Source organism: Sus scrofa, chromosome 12 (assembly GCF_000003025.6).
Source record: "Sus scrofa isolate TJ Tabasco breed Duroc chromosome 12, Sscrofa11.1, whole genome shotgun sequence".
Lineage (NCBI taxonomy): Eukaryota > Metazoa > Chordata > Mammalia > Artiodactyla > Suidae > Sus > Sus scrofa.
The window spans coordinates 28413544-28428495 of record NC_010454.4 but is presented as its reverse complement, the minus strand read 5'-3'; the positions used below and the strand labels follow the sequence as shown (position 1 = coordinate 28428495).

General features: G+C 37.0%; 1 protein-coding gene and 1 pseudogene across 4 annotated transcripts in view; both read left to right on the top strand.

Annotated features, from left to right (window-relative positions):
• The window catches only part of CA10 (carbonic anhydrase 10), a 639702-nt gene that overhangs the window by 190527 nt on the left and 434223 nt on the right, over window positions 1-14952 (top strand). The gene's annotated exons all lie outside the window — the stretch shown is intronic.
• LOC110256026 lies at window positions 158-3309 on the top strand (annotated as a pseudogene).

Sequence of the window (14952 nt, the reverse complement as noted above, 5' to 3'; positions counted from 1 at the left end):
TGTTGTGGCACAGCAGAAACAAATATGACTAGTGTCCATGAGGATGGAGGGTCAATCCCTGGCCTTGCTCAGTGGGTCGGGGATCTGGTGTTGCCTATGAGCTGTGTAATAGGTTGAAGATGCAGCTCACATCCTTCATTGCTGTGGCTGTGGCGTAGGCTGGCAGCTGTAGCTTTGAATCGACCCCTAGCCTGGGAACTTCCATATGCTGCAGATGCAGACTTGAAAAAAAAAAAAAAGAAAGAAAATAGAGAGAGCAAGCTGTATATACAAATTCTAATAACTCTTTGGACTGAGAGTGTCTTTCAAGATTTTTTAAGTGGGAAGGAGGTACTGGAAGATCTGAAATTTTAAAGAATGTCTGCTACTTGATGTCTAGTCAAGATAACATTGTAAGTTCATTTTCGAGCCCCACCCTTCTGCTTCAAACACATGGCAGTAACAGAAAAAGACATAAAAAGAAATATATTATCACAGATATTATCACATATATTACATATCACATATTATCACAGAATATTGGATAGAGTTCTCTGTGCTACACAGCAGGTCCCCATTGGCCAATCATTCAATATACCAGAGTGCGCATATGCCAGTTCCCAAACCCCTAGTCCATTCCTCCCATCTTCCCTCGTGTCCCCTTTGGTACCAGAAAGTTTTTCAAACTCTGTGAGTCTGTTTCTCTTCTGCAAATTAGTTCATTTGTATCCTTTTTTTTTTTAATATTCCACATATGTGGTATTATTTGTCCCTTAACTTTTTAGCATATGTAAAAAGGAAAAGCCAAAATGCAAATTATTTAGTCTCTTTACCCTGTTACATCCAAAAAGCAGTTGTTAGACCTTTTTTGCACTCCCTACTTCCTAGCTATTTTTGTTTAAAGCTTTATCTTTTCAATAAAATAGTTCTTATTATATTTCATTTAGTCAAAGAGTCTGAACATTCTCATTTTAAATTGATTTTTGGTTTCCTCTATTATTTTCATTCTACTTAGAGTGTATTCACAACTTAATTATTGATTTTACTGATGTGTCTCGCAATACCTTTCCTCATGCGTTTTATTTTTTACAAAAATACAGACTTTATTGCAAAATACAGAATATTTGAATACATTTAAAATGTGTGTAGAATCTCGTATTTACATTTTAAGTGTATCTGCACCACCATGCCCAGGAAGAAGGTGGCGGCCTGAGAGGAACCGACCTTGGGCAATGGCATGGCCCATGCCAGGACCAGGAAATACAGCCGCCTCGCAGGCAGGAAGCAAAAGCTGCCTGAGCCCTGCAGTAGTAGCAGTGGTGGCAGCAGCAGTGGCAAAGAGGATGGCCTGGAGCTTGAGGGGCCCCACGGTGGGACCAAGCGTGCGGCACGGCGGGTGATGGCAAAGGCGGTTGGTGAGGCAGTGGTCATCACCCAGCTGGAGTGTACCAAGGAGTGCGTCAGACTTGAAGGGTCTAAGTACAAAGGGCAGCTTTTAGTTTTGGTGGCACCCAGCTGGGGCTTTATTGGTTCAAAAGAAGTGCCTAAACAATAAGATGCTTACCTCAACTTCGGTCAGAACTTGTGGGGACCCAACAGGTATGGGAGACTATCGGGGGTCCTGGTGCAGACAGTAGTTTCGGGGTCATGTGCTGCCCATAACCTGCTCATTGCCACAGAAGGGAAGCTGTGGAGCTGGGGGTGAAAAGAGAAGGGGTAGCTGGACCACGGTGACATCAAGAATGTTGAAGCCCCCAGATTCATCGAGGGTCTCAGCCAGGAGATGATTGTGTCTGTAGTGTGTCGGCAGAACCACACCTTGGCCTTGATTGAAACCAGCTCCATTTTTGCTTTTGGGGACAAGATGGGACAGCTGAGCCTCAGCAGCCAGACAGACGCTGTTCCCAGACCTGCACAGATAACATACAATGGCCAGCCAATTACCAAAACGGCCTGTGGGCTGATTTCAGTTTGAAAATGTACTGCAAAGGAAACCTCTATTCCTTTGGGTGACCTGAATATGGTCAGCTGAGACACAACTTGGAAGGGATGTTCATTGCAGGGGCACAGCATATAGAGTCCAATTGCGAGCTGGTGCCCTGGCGGGTGGTCATCTTCATGGAGAAGATGAAAGTTGGACAGATTGTGCAGGTCTCAAATGTGGTTGTTGGCAATGTGGCCTGTGGCGCTAACCACACACTGGTCCTGGACTCCCAGAAGCGTGTCTTCTCATGGGGCTTTGGTGGCTCTGGCCGACTGTTGAAGCTGTTCGACTTCCCCATGAGGGGCATCCCAGATCTAGGCCAGCTACACCTGCCTCTTTGCCTTCAGTGAAGTGGGTGGTCATCTGTTTTTCTGGGGTCCAGCTCCCACGAGTCTACCATGTACCCCAAGGCCGTGCAGGACTTCTGAGGCCGGAGAATCCTGGAGCCTAGCTTGTGGGAAGGGCAGAATCAACGTGGCCATGGACAAGGGCACAAATGGATGGGGACCATCTCCAACCTTTGGGGAACTGGGCAACAGGGATCACAGCCCAACTCTTTCACTGAAGCTCAGGAGGTGAAGAGGCTGAACAGGCATTTTCACAGAGCAGGTTGCCAAGGGCTACTCATACTCCTTGGTGATAGCGAGATACCAAAGTGAGACCCAGAAGAAGATCAAGAAACTTCCAGAGTACAACCCGCAGACCCTCTGATTTGCCGGAGTCTCACACCTCACGTGGCGGTTGTCATTTCCATGTGCACTGGGATGGGAAGTCAAAGGAGGAATTGTAAAAAGCAAAGGTTGACCAAAGGTGCATTTTTGTTAGACTCCTTGAGGTTCTGTTTTATAGGTGACTCAACCTCAACTAGCTTTTCTGTATGCTTTACAAATTTTTTTTCTTTTTAATTAAAATATTTGCTCATTGTCGACTTACCATTCCTACAAAAGAGGCAGAAACTTTGAGCAATCTAGATTTTATTTTTTTAAGTTGTTTTCCCTTTGTCCCTTCTCTCCTCAATACATTTCTCAAAACCCCCCTTTCCAGTTGTGATGAGCATTGCGATCTGAGTCCAGTCACCATGTACTCAGAAAAAAAAAAAAAAATATCCCTTGTGGGAGCCAGCAGCATGGAGACGTCCCTGGTGGTCCATCTCCATCCAAAATCACACCCACGTGCCTGTGTGCTTGGAAGCCTCTGGATCACTTCTTTCCTGCATTTCCTTCTAGATCTCCTGAGGCTGCATGTGTTCTGCTTCTCCCCTTGGCTGCTTGTGAGGCCCACCACCTTTTGGCTGAGACAATAATAGAACCTGCCATTCCCCCCCCCCCCCCCCCGTGAGGGTCTGGGATCAGTGTTTAACCATTTCTATGGACTTAAGCTGTAAAAGAGGTCCAAAGGAAAATCAGGTGATCGCGGAACCAGTGGGGACTTGGGCGCATGTGGCAGGCATGGAGACAGTGTATCTGCTTCAAGATCCAAGCCGAGGGCTCCTCTGAGCCAGGGCTGCCTTGTTAGCACTTGCCATTAGGGACTGACCAGCCAGCAGTAAAAAGTGCCTTCTGGAGTGAGTCCTTGTAAAGAAGGATCAAGCCCTTTGTATAACCAGCTTTTATCACCTTTGTGCTTCTGTCTTTATTTCCCTCCCCCCCCCCACCCCTCGGCTGGATCCTGCTGGAATGGCCCGGTCTATTTCAGAGGCCCAGGTCCCTGTTTCGTTAACCCAATTCTCTTGTCACATTTGCTTGGCTGTGCTACCAAATCGTTGGGATTATGGAAGAAGTCCCCCTTCTCTGCGTGTCAGCGCAGAGCCTGGGTCCTCCACCCCAGGTCCCCGCCATGGGTCCTCTGCCAGAGCCTATCACCCACGATGCGCTGCCCTGCGTGAGTTAGGAGGTGCCTTTCCCAGATTCCTCCTCTCGCTTGGACCCAAGAGAGACAACAGCTCTGGCTAGGGTCCTTGCTTTCTAGGGGTCTTGGACTGGTTTGGGTGCTTTAAAATAGATTTTCAGTTTAGTGGTGTTTCTAGGGGAGATGGAGGTAGAACTTCAGTGTGAGACAGGTGAATGGGAAAATTAAATCTTGGTCTTTTTTGAAAGCTCAGGAACTTATATTTTACCACATCCAGAACAAATCTGGAAAGGAGGCACTTTGATGTTTCATTTGCAAGTCATAGCCACTTCTCTCTTTCCTTCTCACCTCCAGTTTAAGAAAGTCTGATATTAAATTTCTTTGCTTTCTCCTGGCACTTTTTGTCATTCTCTACTACTGCAGGGGGAAATGATTTTCACATTTTGCATCTCCTTCTGATGTTAAATGTCCTACTCCTTGAATTCTGCTACTGTTTTATTCATCTTTGCATCCCCACAGTTCAGCACATGCCTTGTGTTTTGTGAAACCCCAGCAAATGTCTACTGAATAATAAATAATTTGGATTAGTGACTGGATTGAATCTCTAGGGACTAGTGGACTGAATTTTTAAATTAAAATATAGTTGATTTACAGTGCTGTGCTGATTTATGCTGTACAGAAAAGTGACCCAGTCATACAGATATATACACTCTTATTCTCATTTATCTTCCATCATGTTCTATCCTAAGAGTTTGGATACAGTTCCCTGTACTATACAGTAGGGTTTCATTGCTCAACCACTCTAAATGTTGGATTTGCATCTACTAACCCCTAACTCCCATTTTATCTCACTCCTTCCTGTTTCCCCCTTGGCAACCACAAGTTTGTTCTGTATGTCTGTAAGTGAGTTTCTGTTTTGTAGATGGTTTCAATTGTTTCATACTTTACATCCCACATATAAGTGATAACATATGGTATTTGCCTTCCTCTTTTTAACATACTTCACTTTAGTATGAGAATCTCTAGTTGAATACATGTTGCTGCAAATGGCAATATTTGTTCTTTTTTATGGCTGAGTAGTATTCCATTGGGTATACGTAGCATGTCTTCTTAATCCATTCATCTGTCGTTGAACATCTGGGTTGTTTCCATGTTTTGGATATTGTGAATAGTGCTGCAGTGAACACAGTAGTGCATGTTTGTTTTTCAGTGACATTTTTGTCTAGATATATGCCCAGGAGTGGGACTGCTGGGTCATATGGTAGTTCTATATTAAGTCTTCTGAGGAACCTCTGTACTGTTTTCCATAGTGGTTGTACCAATTTACAGTCCCACCAACAATGTAGGAAGGTTTTCTCCACACCCTCTCCAGTATTTGTTATTTGTAGACTTGTGATTATGGCCATTCTGACTGGCGTTTTGATTTGCATTTCTGTAATGATCAATGATGTTTAGCATCTTTTTATGTGCCTATTGGCTATCTGTATGTCTTCTTTGGAGAAATGTCTATTTAGGTCTTCTGACCATTTTTCAATGGAATTGTTTGTTTTTTTGTTGTTGAGTTATGTGAGTTGTTTATATATTTTGTAGATTAGGCCCTTGCCTCTTTCATCTTTGGCGAAGATTTTATCCCATGCTTTGGGTTTTCTCTTTATTTTGTTAATGGTTTACTTTGCTGTGCAAAAGTTTTTGAGTTTAATTAGTTCCCATTGATTAATCTTTGTTTTTACTGTCATTATTCTAGGAGGTGGATCAAAAAAGATATTGCTGTGATTTATGTCAAAGAGCATCCTGCCTATGTTTTCCTCTAGGAGTAGTTGGCATTACATTTAAGTCTTTAATTCATTTTGAGTTTAATTTTGTGTATGATGTTAGAGAATTTTCTAATTTCATTCTTTTACATGTAGTAGTTTGGTTTTCCCAGCACCACTTTATTGAAGAGAATATCTTTCCTCTAGTAGGTTCTCATCTTCTTTGTCATAGATTAGTTGCCTATTAGGTACTTTAGTTTATTCCTGGTCTTTCTTTTCTGTTCCATTGATCTGTATTTGTTTTTGTGCCAGTACCATGTACCATACTGTTTTTATGATTTTTTGTATGTTTTTATGATTTGGAGTATAGCCTAAAGTCAGGGATCCTGATTCCTCCAGTTCTGTTTTTCTTTTTCAACATTGCTTTGGCTAGTCATATTCTTTTGTGTTTCCATACGAATTTTAAAATATTTTATTCTAGTTATATGAAGAATGTCATTGGTAATTTGATAGAGATTGCATTGAATCTGTAGATTTCCTTGGGTAGTATAGTCATTTAAACAATATTGATTCTTCCAATCCAAGAGCATGGTATATCTTTCCTTCTGTTTGTGTCATATTTGATTTATTTCATCAGTCTGCTTATAGATTTCAGAGTACAGGTCTTTTAGCTCTTTAGGTAGATTTATTCCTAGGTCTTTTATTCTTTCTAATGGAATGGTAAATGATGGTTTCCTTAATTGTTCTTTCTGAATTTTCAGTGTTAAGATGTAGAAATGCAAAAGAATTCTGGGTATTAATTTTGTATCCTGCTACTTTACCAAATTCATTAATAAGCTCTAGTGATTTTCTTATAGTATATTTTTTTTTGTTGTTGTTAGTTAAAGTATCATGTTATCTGCAAACAGTGATAGTTTTACTTCTTCTTTTCCAATTTGGATTTCTTTTATTTTTCTTCTCCAATTTTCATGGCTAGGACTCCCAAAACTATTGTGAGTAACAATGGTGAAAGTGGACATTTTTTCTTGTTCCTGATCTTAGCAGAAGTGCTTTCAGTTTTTCACCATTGAGAATTATATTAGCTGTGGCTTGTCACGTATGGAATTTATTATGTTGAGGTAGGTTCTCTCTATGCCTACTTTCTGGAGAGTTTTTTTTTCTTTAATCAGAAATGGGAGTTAAATTTGTCAAAAGCTTTTTTTTGCATCTATTGAGATGACCATATGGTTTTTATTCTTTAGTTTGTTGATGTGGTGTATCACACTAATTGATTTGCATGTACGGAAGAACCCTTATATCCCTGGGATAAATCCAACTTAATCATGTTGTACGATCCTTTCAATATATAATTGGATTCAATTTGCTAGTATTGTTGAGGATTTTTGCATCTATGTTCATCAGTGATAATGCCCTATATTTTTCTTTTTTTGTGGTATCTTTGTCTGTTTTTGGTATCAAAATGAGATAGAATGAGCTTGGGATTGTTCTTTCCCCTGCAATTTTTGGGATGAGGTCCAGATGAATAGTGTTAACTCTTATCTGAATGTTTGATAGAATTTGTTTGTGAAGCCATTAGATCCTAAACTTTTGATTTATGAAAGTTTTATTTTTTTATTTTTATTTTTTAGTTTAGAATAACAAGGGGAAGGTTTATGAATTGATGAATAAATCCATTAAATTAATATGCCAGCTTTTAACACAGAGCTTTGCAGCTTTGTATAAAAACACAATCACTGTCCTCTAGGGAGGTACAATCTAGTCATGGACTAAATGTATGACTGAAGGTGGCTATACCATAAGACTGCATATATTCAGTGTCATAAAATTGATACAGAAAGTATTTTGTGCGTTGGATTAAACTAAACTATTAAAAGAGTTCAGAGGAGAAAGCAGTCACTTCTGTGATGACATTTATTCTAGTCATTCTTCCATTCTCTTTTTTTTTTTCACCTGGAACACTTTATTTTTTTAATTTTTATTATTATTTATTTATAATGTTCTGTTAATTTCTGTTGTACAGCAACATGACCCAGTCATACATATGTATACATTCTTTTTATCACATTTTTCTGCATGATATTCCATCACAACTATTTAGATATATAGTTCCCTGTGCTATATAGCAGGATCTCATTGCCCATCACTCCAAATGTAGGAGTTTTCATCTACTAACCCCAGATTCCCACTCCATCCCACTCCCTCCCCTTTTCCCTGGTAAACAGGAGTCTCCCCTATATGTCCATGATCTTTTCTGTTTTGTAGATAGATCGTTTGTGCCATATTTTAGACTCCACATATAAGTGATACCATGTGGTGTCTCTCTTTCTCTTTCTGACTTACTTCACTCAGTGTGAGTGTCTCTGGTTCCATACATGTTGCTGCAAATAGCATTATGTTGTCCTTTTTATAGCTGAATAGTATTCATATATATATACTATGAATACTATGGGATATATATATATATGAATACTATGGGATATATAGATATATATGAATACTATTCATATATATATACTATACATATAATATATGTACTATATATAATATATATATATATACTATACATATAATATATATATAGTATACATATATACTATTCATATATATCTATATATCCCACATCTTCCTAATCCATTCATCGATTGATGGGCATTTAGGTTGTTTCCATGTCTTGGTTATTGCGATGAATATACGGGTGCATCTTTTTCTTTTCTTTTCTTTTTTCTGTCTTTTTGCCATTTCTGGGGCCGCTCCCATGGCATATGGAGGTTCCCAGGCTAGGGGTCGAATTGGAGCTGAGGCCACTGGCCTACGCCAGAGCCACTGCAATGCCAGATCCAAGCTGTGTCTGCGACCTACACCACAGCTCACAGCAATGCCGGATCCTTAACCCACTGAGCAAGGCCAGGGATCAAACCTGCAACCTCATGGTTCCTAGTTGGATTTGTTAACCACTGAGCCACGATGGGAACTCCCGGGTACATCTTTTTTCTATGAATTTTTTGTCTGGCTATATGCCCAGGAGTGGGATTGCTGGGTCTTATGGTAATTCTATATTTAGTGTTATGAGGTATTTCCATAGTGGTTGTACCAATTTACATTCCCTCCAACAGTGTAGGAGGGTTCCTTTTCTCCACATCCTCTCCATCATTTGTTATTTGTTGATTTGTTAATGATGGCCCCTCATTGTAGTTTTGATTTACAGTTTAACTATTCATCACTATACGAATAGGTCAAGTAATTGTCATATTCATATGCAGAAATGCTGTACAGTAGTCACATCAATTAGTTTTATAAGTATTGTTAGGCTAAAATTTATATTAGGTAAAAAAGTAACGTAAAAAATACTGAGAATTTGAAATGTGTCTGTATATAAAGTTTTATAATCATGTTTCCATCTCTGCACTTGCGATTTGTCTATTGATATTTTCTATTTCTTCCTGGTTCAGTCTGGGAAGGCTGTATGTTTTTAAGAATCTTTCCATTTCTTAGAAGAAAAAGTTGTCCATTTTATTGACATAGTGTCTTATGATCTATTGTATATCTGCAATGTCAGTTGTAACTTCTTTTTCATTTCTAATTAATTTTTTTTAATTTTAGCCCTCCCCCCCTTTTTTTTTCTTGATGAGTCTGGCTATACGTTTATTCATTTTGTTGATCTTTTCAAATAACCACTTTTTGATTTCATTGATATTCTCTATTGTTTTCTTTGTTTCAATTTCATTTATTTCTGCTGTGATCTTTATGATTTCTTTCCTTCTACTGATTTTGTGCTTTGTCTTTTCTTCCTTATGTAGTTGTTTTAGGCATAAGGTTACTTTTTTTGGGTTTTTTGTTTGTTTGTTTTGGTTTTGGGGTTTTTTTAGATTCTTATTCTTTCCTGTGATAACATTATATTGCTATAAACTTCCCTCTCAGAACTGCTTTTGCTGTATCCCATGGGTTTTTGATCATTGCATCTTCATTTTCATTTGTCTCTAAATATCTTTTAATTTTCTCTTTTATTTCTTCAGTGATTCACTGGTTGGTTATAGCATACTGTTTGGCTTCCAGAGCTTGTGTTTTTTGCTCCTTTTGTTTTATAGTTGATTTGTACTGTCATGGCATTGTAGTCAGAGAAAATGATTGATAAAATTTCAATTTAAAAAAAAATTTGAAAAGACTTGATTTGGATCCAAAACATGATATGTCCTGGAGAATGTTCCATGTGCACTTGAGAAGAATGTATGTTTTGCTGTATTAGGGTGAAATGCTATATTATCTATCTGGTCTAGGGTATCATTTAGGGCCTGAGTTTCCTTATTGATTTTCTATTGGGATAATCTTTCCATTGATGTAAATGGGCTTTTAAAGTCCTCCGTTATTACTGTGTTACTGTTGCAATCTCCTTTTATGGCTCTTAGCATTTTCTTTAAATATTGTGGAGTTTCTATGTCGGGTGCATATATATTTATAATTGTTATATCTTCTTCTTGAATTGATCCTTGATTATTATTTAGTGTCCTTCTTTGTCACTTGTGACCTTTATTTTAACATTTATTTTGTCTAAAATGAGTATGGCTACTCCAACTGTTCTTTGATTTCTGTTTGTATGCATTTACAAAGTTCTGCATTTGTCCTTTCCTCATGCTTGCTAGTTTTGATATTGTATTTGTCAATGGGTGATTTCCTACTTTCCTATTATCTTTGTTTTTACCAATGAGCTTTCTCATTTGTAATTTTCTTTTTTCTAGTTGTGGCTTTTTCTTTTCTGCCTAGTGAATTCCCTTTACTTGTTGTTGTAAAGCTTGTGTGGAGGTGCTGCCTTCTCTTAGTTTTTGATCTCTTCATCCAATTTGAATGAGAGTCTGTCTGGGTAGAGTATTCTTGGTTCTAGGTTCTTCCCCTTCATCACCTTAAATATATCTTGCTACTCCTCTCTCTCTTATAGAGTTTCTGCTGAAAAAAAATAAGCTTTTATCCTCATGGGAGTTTATCATTATTTGTTGGTTTTCCCTTGTGGCTTTTAATATTTTTCATTTGTGTTTAATTTTTATCAGTTCGATTAATATGTCTCATTTTGTTTCTCCCTGGATTTATTCTGCATGGACTTCTTGGTACTTCCTCAACCTGAGTGTTTCCTTTCCCATATTAGGGATGTTTTTTCTCTAAAATGTCTTAAAAAATTTCCTCTGGCCCTTTCTTTCTCCCTTCTCCTTCTGGAACCCCCTATAATGCAGATGTTGGTGTATGTTTAACATTGTCCCAATGGTCTCTTAAACTTTCCTTAATTCTTTAAGTTATTTTTTTTTCTTATTCTTTCCTGCGGTAGTGATTTCCACGACTGTTTTCCACCTCGGTTATTCCTTTTCCTGATTCTCTTATCCTGCTATTGATTCTTTCTAGTATATTTCTCCTTTCAGATATTGTGCTAGTCATCTTATTTTGCTTGTTCTTTTAATCTTCTCGCTCCTTGTTAAATTTTCTTTTAACTTGCCTATCTCATCTTCATTTAAGTGTTTTGTGTGTTTTTATCTATTTCTTTGTCTGAAAGCTATTTTGTCATCTATTACTGTCTAACTTTCTACATTTATATATAGTCCCTTTGACAACAGATGTGTAAATGCAGCAGCAGGTGCTCAGTTCTGTAGTTCTCAGGGGTGGTGGTGGCTCATGTTTGTCCAGAGCATGTGATGAGAGCAGCAGTATCAAGTTACCTCCCCTGGAGCTCCAGTTTTTTTCGTATATAGTCAGCCCTGGTTCTCTCTCTAAGCCCAGTCTTTAAAGCCAGAGTTTCATTTCCCAATCCCTGCCCATATCAGCAGATGGTTGTGAAATGCAGGGTGGTAGCAATGATTATTTATGGAAGACTGATTTTATTTTAATTGCTTCAAACCAATTGTTTGTCCTCCTCCAACACTCTAAAGTTGCTGGTCTGTCCCAGCTGTTCTCACTGTTGGAGGCACTTCCCAGGATGAAAGAGCTTTTCTTCTTTCCAGCTCCCTCATAGGGGTGCAGGTCCCATCCTATTCCTTTCTCATTTTCTCTTTTTCTATTTTCTTTTGTTCTACCCGGTTTTGTGAAGATTTTCTTGCTCTGTCAGAATCCTGAGGTCTTTTGCCAGCATTCAAAAATTTCCTATGTTAATTGTTTCACATGCAGGTATGTTTTTGATGTATTTATGGGAGTAGGTGAGTTTCACGTTCTACTATTCCCCCATCTTTTCTCTCTCTCTGTCTCAAGTGTTTTAAAATGTTGCAAAGGAACTTTATGGAAAGAAGCAGTAATGAAATAGCAAACAAACAAAAAAGATGATCAACAAAACCAAAACTAGCCCTTTGAAAAATAATAAAAAAAAACAGATGGTACTACAACATAAGCAAACAAGCAAGCAAAATCAATTTAAAATAAGAGGGACTGCACAAATAAAAAGAATGAGTAATGAAAAAGAAATGTAACCATAATCTATGTAATCATAATGTAATCATCACATGGAGAGGAAAGAGATAGTTTGACACTATCTCAACCAGTTATCGAAAAAAATTAGGAGATGTGTAATTCCCTAGAAAAATAGAAATAATTAAACATGCATGAAAAAAGTAAACCGGTAGCCATTGTGGATATATTTTTCATAGAAAACTGTAGAGATAAGTGAAGTTAGAATTGTAGAGAGAGTAGATAGTTCACATGTAATACAAACTGTACCAGAAAATAGAAAAATGAGGAAACTTGCCCAACTCATTATTTGAAGCAAATAAATATTGCCACAAAAATCAGATAAAAATAGAGGAGAAAAAAAGGGTATAAACTATTCTAAGTGGTGATCACATATGCAAAATCTTAAATATTAGCAAGTTAAATACAACATAATATTTTAAAAACACTGTATTTATTAGAAGTAATTTTTGCACAGAAAAGTGATAATGAACCAACATTGTAAAAATCCCTCACTGTTATTTCCTGTATTATTATTATTTTTGTAAATTACATGGTCCTCTCAATAGAAGCAGAAAATAAAATTTCTAAATTTTAGCATTTTAGTATGTATTATGAATAATTACAAAATTATTTTTGAAATAGAGATCAAATAAAACTTTCTTAATCTATTGAAAGGTATATATCTTCATAAGTAAGGTATATACTTATGTATATATATATATATACATATATGTATTGTATTTCCATATATATGTATTTATATATATACTATATACATATATATATAGTATTTCCATTAAGAACAAGATATTCAACACCACTGCATTTAAATTTTTACTAGCGTCTCAGCCATAATAAGACAGGAAAAATAAACTGTAGAAGATTTGGGAAAGGAGAAAAATATTATTTGAATATTATATAAACAAACTGTTAAGGAACAGTATTTAACAGATTTATTGGATATAAGATCAGTGTGAAAAAATTGAAAGTATTTTTATACATCAGCCATAGCAAAATAGAGAATATAAATAGAGGAAAAAAGTATCATTGACAATAATGACTCTAATGTTTATAACGACATATATAACATGGGTGAAAGACATTTACCAACACTCAGAACAAAGAAATATATGTTTGAAGGATTCAAAAGACAGGATGAAAAGGAAAGAATTACAGTGTTATAAATAATAAGCATTAATATCAAAAAAAAGGCTGGTTCTCCCCAAATGAATTAATTCAATAATATTTTAAAATTCTAAGAGGGTCCAAGAATTTCCATGATGGTTTTAGGACAGATATATTTATGCAGGAATACTTTACTGCACTTAAATGAATTAGGTATGCCCATATCAACACATAAATCTCAACCAATCTTGTGTGCAAAAGCAAATTGCAGAATAAACACTCTATGATTACACTTATGTAAAACTTCCAAAAACCCTATAAACATGATCTATGAATATACATATATGCAGTAAAAGTAGAAAAGCAGTCATTCTAAAGTACACAAAGCAGCTCTCCAGTAAGAGAAGACAAAAATGAGCTTAAAAATTATGAAAATGTATTTTATTAAAAATTTATGAAAATAGGTCTTCCACTTAATTTGCATTTTGTTTCACAAAAAGAGATCTGTTGAAAAAAATGGCAAATATTACCATTTGTTAAAGCTAGGTTAGGGTGATTATATTCTCTATCTTCTATAATTTTTAATAGTATTTCATAACTTTCAGGCACAATTATGCCCCATTCCATTTTTTAGTTTAGGTGGTTGGAAACTAGAGGGCAAAGGATAGAGTAAATTGTAGGTTATGATGTCATCCTCTCTCCTATTGGGACCTACTGGTTTATTTCTTTAGCATTTAAGCTCTATCAATATGGAATTTCAGGTGTAGATAGATGTGGAAATCACACCAGGTGCGAATTCTTTCTTCAGGATAAAGACCAGAAGGATCTCTGATCATTTTGCTGTTGATCATGGATTTGGAGTATGTGCTTTATGCATCTTTTTCTCTCTGGAACACATTACCTCACAGTCCCCATCAGATAATGAAACCTGCAATCTGACGTCACTTCTAAGACCCATGGAAGCTTTGTATGGGATAAAAAATTATGCTTTAGGGCTGTTTTTTCACCCTCCTTTGTACTTGCCCCCTTAAGTCAGTTTTCCCTCATCTTTCCTATCTCTTCATTTGTCATTTTCTCCTTCCATGTCCAGATGTTGAAAAGTTAACCTGTTTTATGGATCACCATTTTCCAGCCCCTGGTTGTTTCTCATGTGACTAGTTAGAATGGGCAAATAGAGACAAGAGAGTGACATATTTTAGAGAAAGTTTTCTGAAACCATTAACTTGTGAGGATATAAAAGGATACTCTTGGAAAGTTTATCATTACATCAACATTTCAGATCAAATCCTTGCTAGCCCCCATTGCAGCTACTCTGTACCATGAGAGACTGACCACCCATGAAATGGCTTAGAGAGTTGCTCTCCAATTCAGTGAAATAGAGCTCTTCCAAGACAGATGGAACACTCACTATGTTTGCTATTAACAAAGTGCCCTGAAGAGCCATAATGTTTGATGAGTATAGTGACAAAGAGGAATGGGGTAGAAAACACAGTGTTCATTTTGTAGTGGAGCCAGTCACTTGGCTAAGTAGTCACCCTGGTGCACTGCCAACCCTTTTCATTTCAATGAGCCTTGGAAGTCATCTATTACTCACTGCCTAGAGAATAACTCTTAAGAGGTAGATACCACCTGAGATAAAAAGTTTCTTTTAAGATTCCAGTAAGTTCGTAGTTAATGTTAGGACTGTAGCCATAGAAGCATAGTGAAGTATGGATTTCATTTTTGAAGCAGAATTTATTTGTAATGCTTTATAAATGATTGTGTTGATGTATTTACAGAATCACTAAGGTTCTGATGGGTTAACTAAATTATTATGTTATTCTTTACTACATTTTATAGAAATATTCA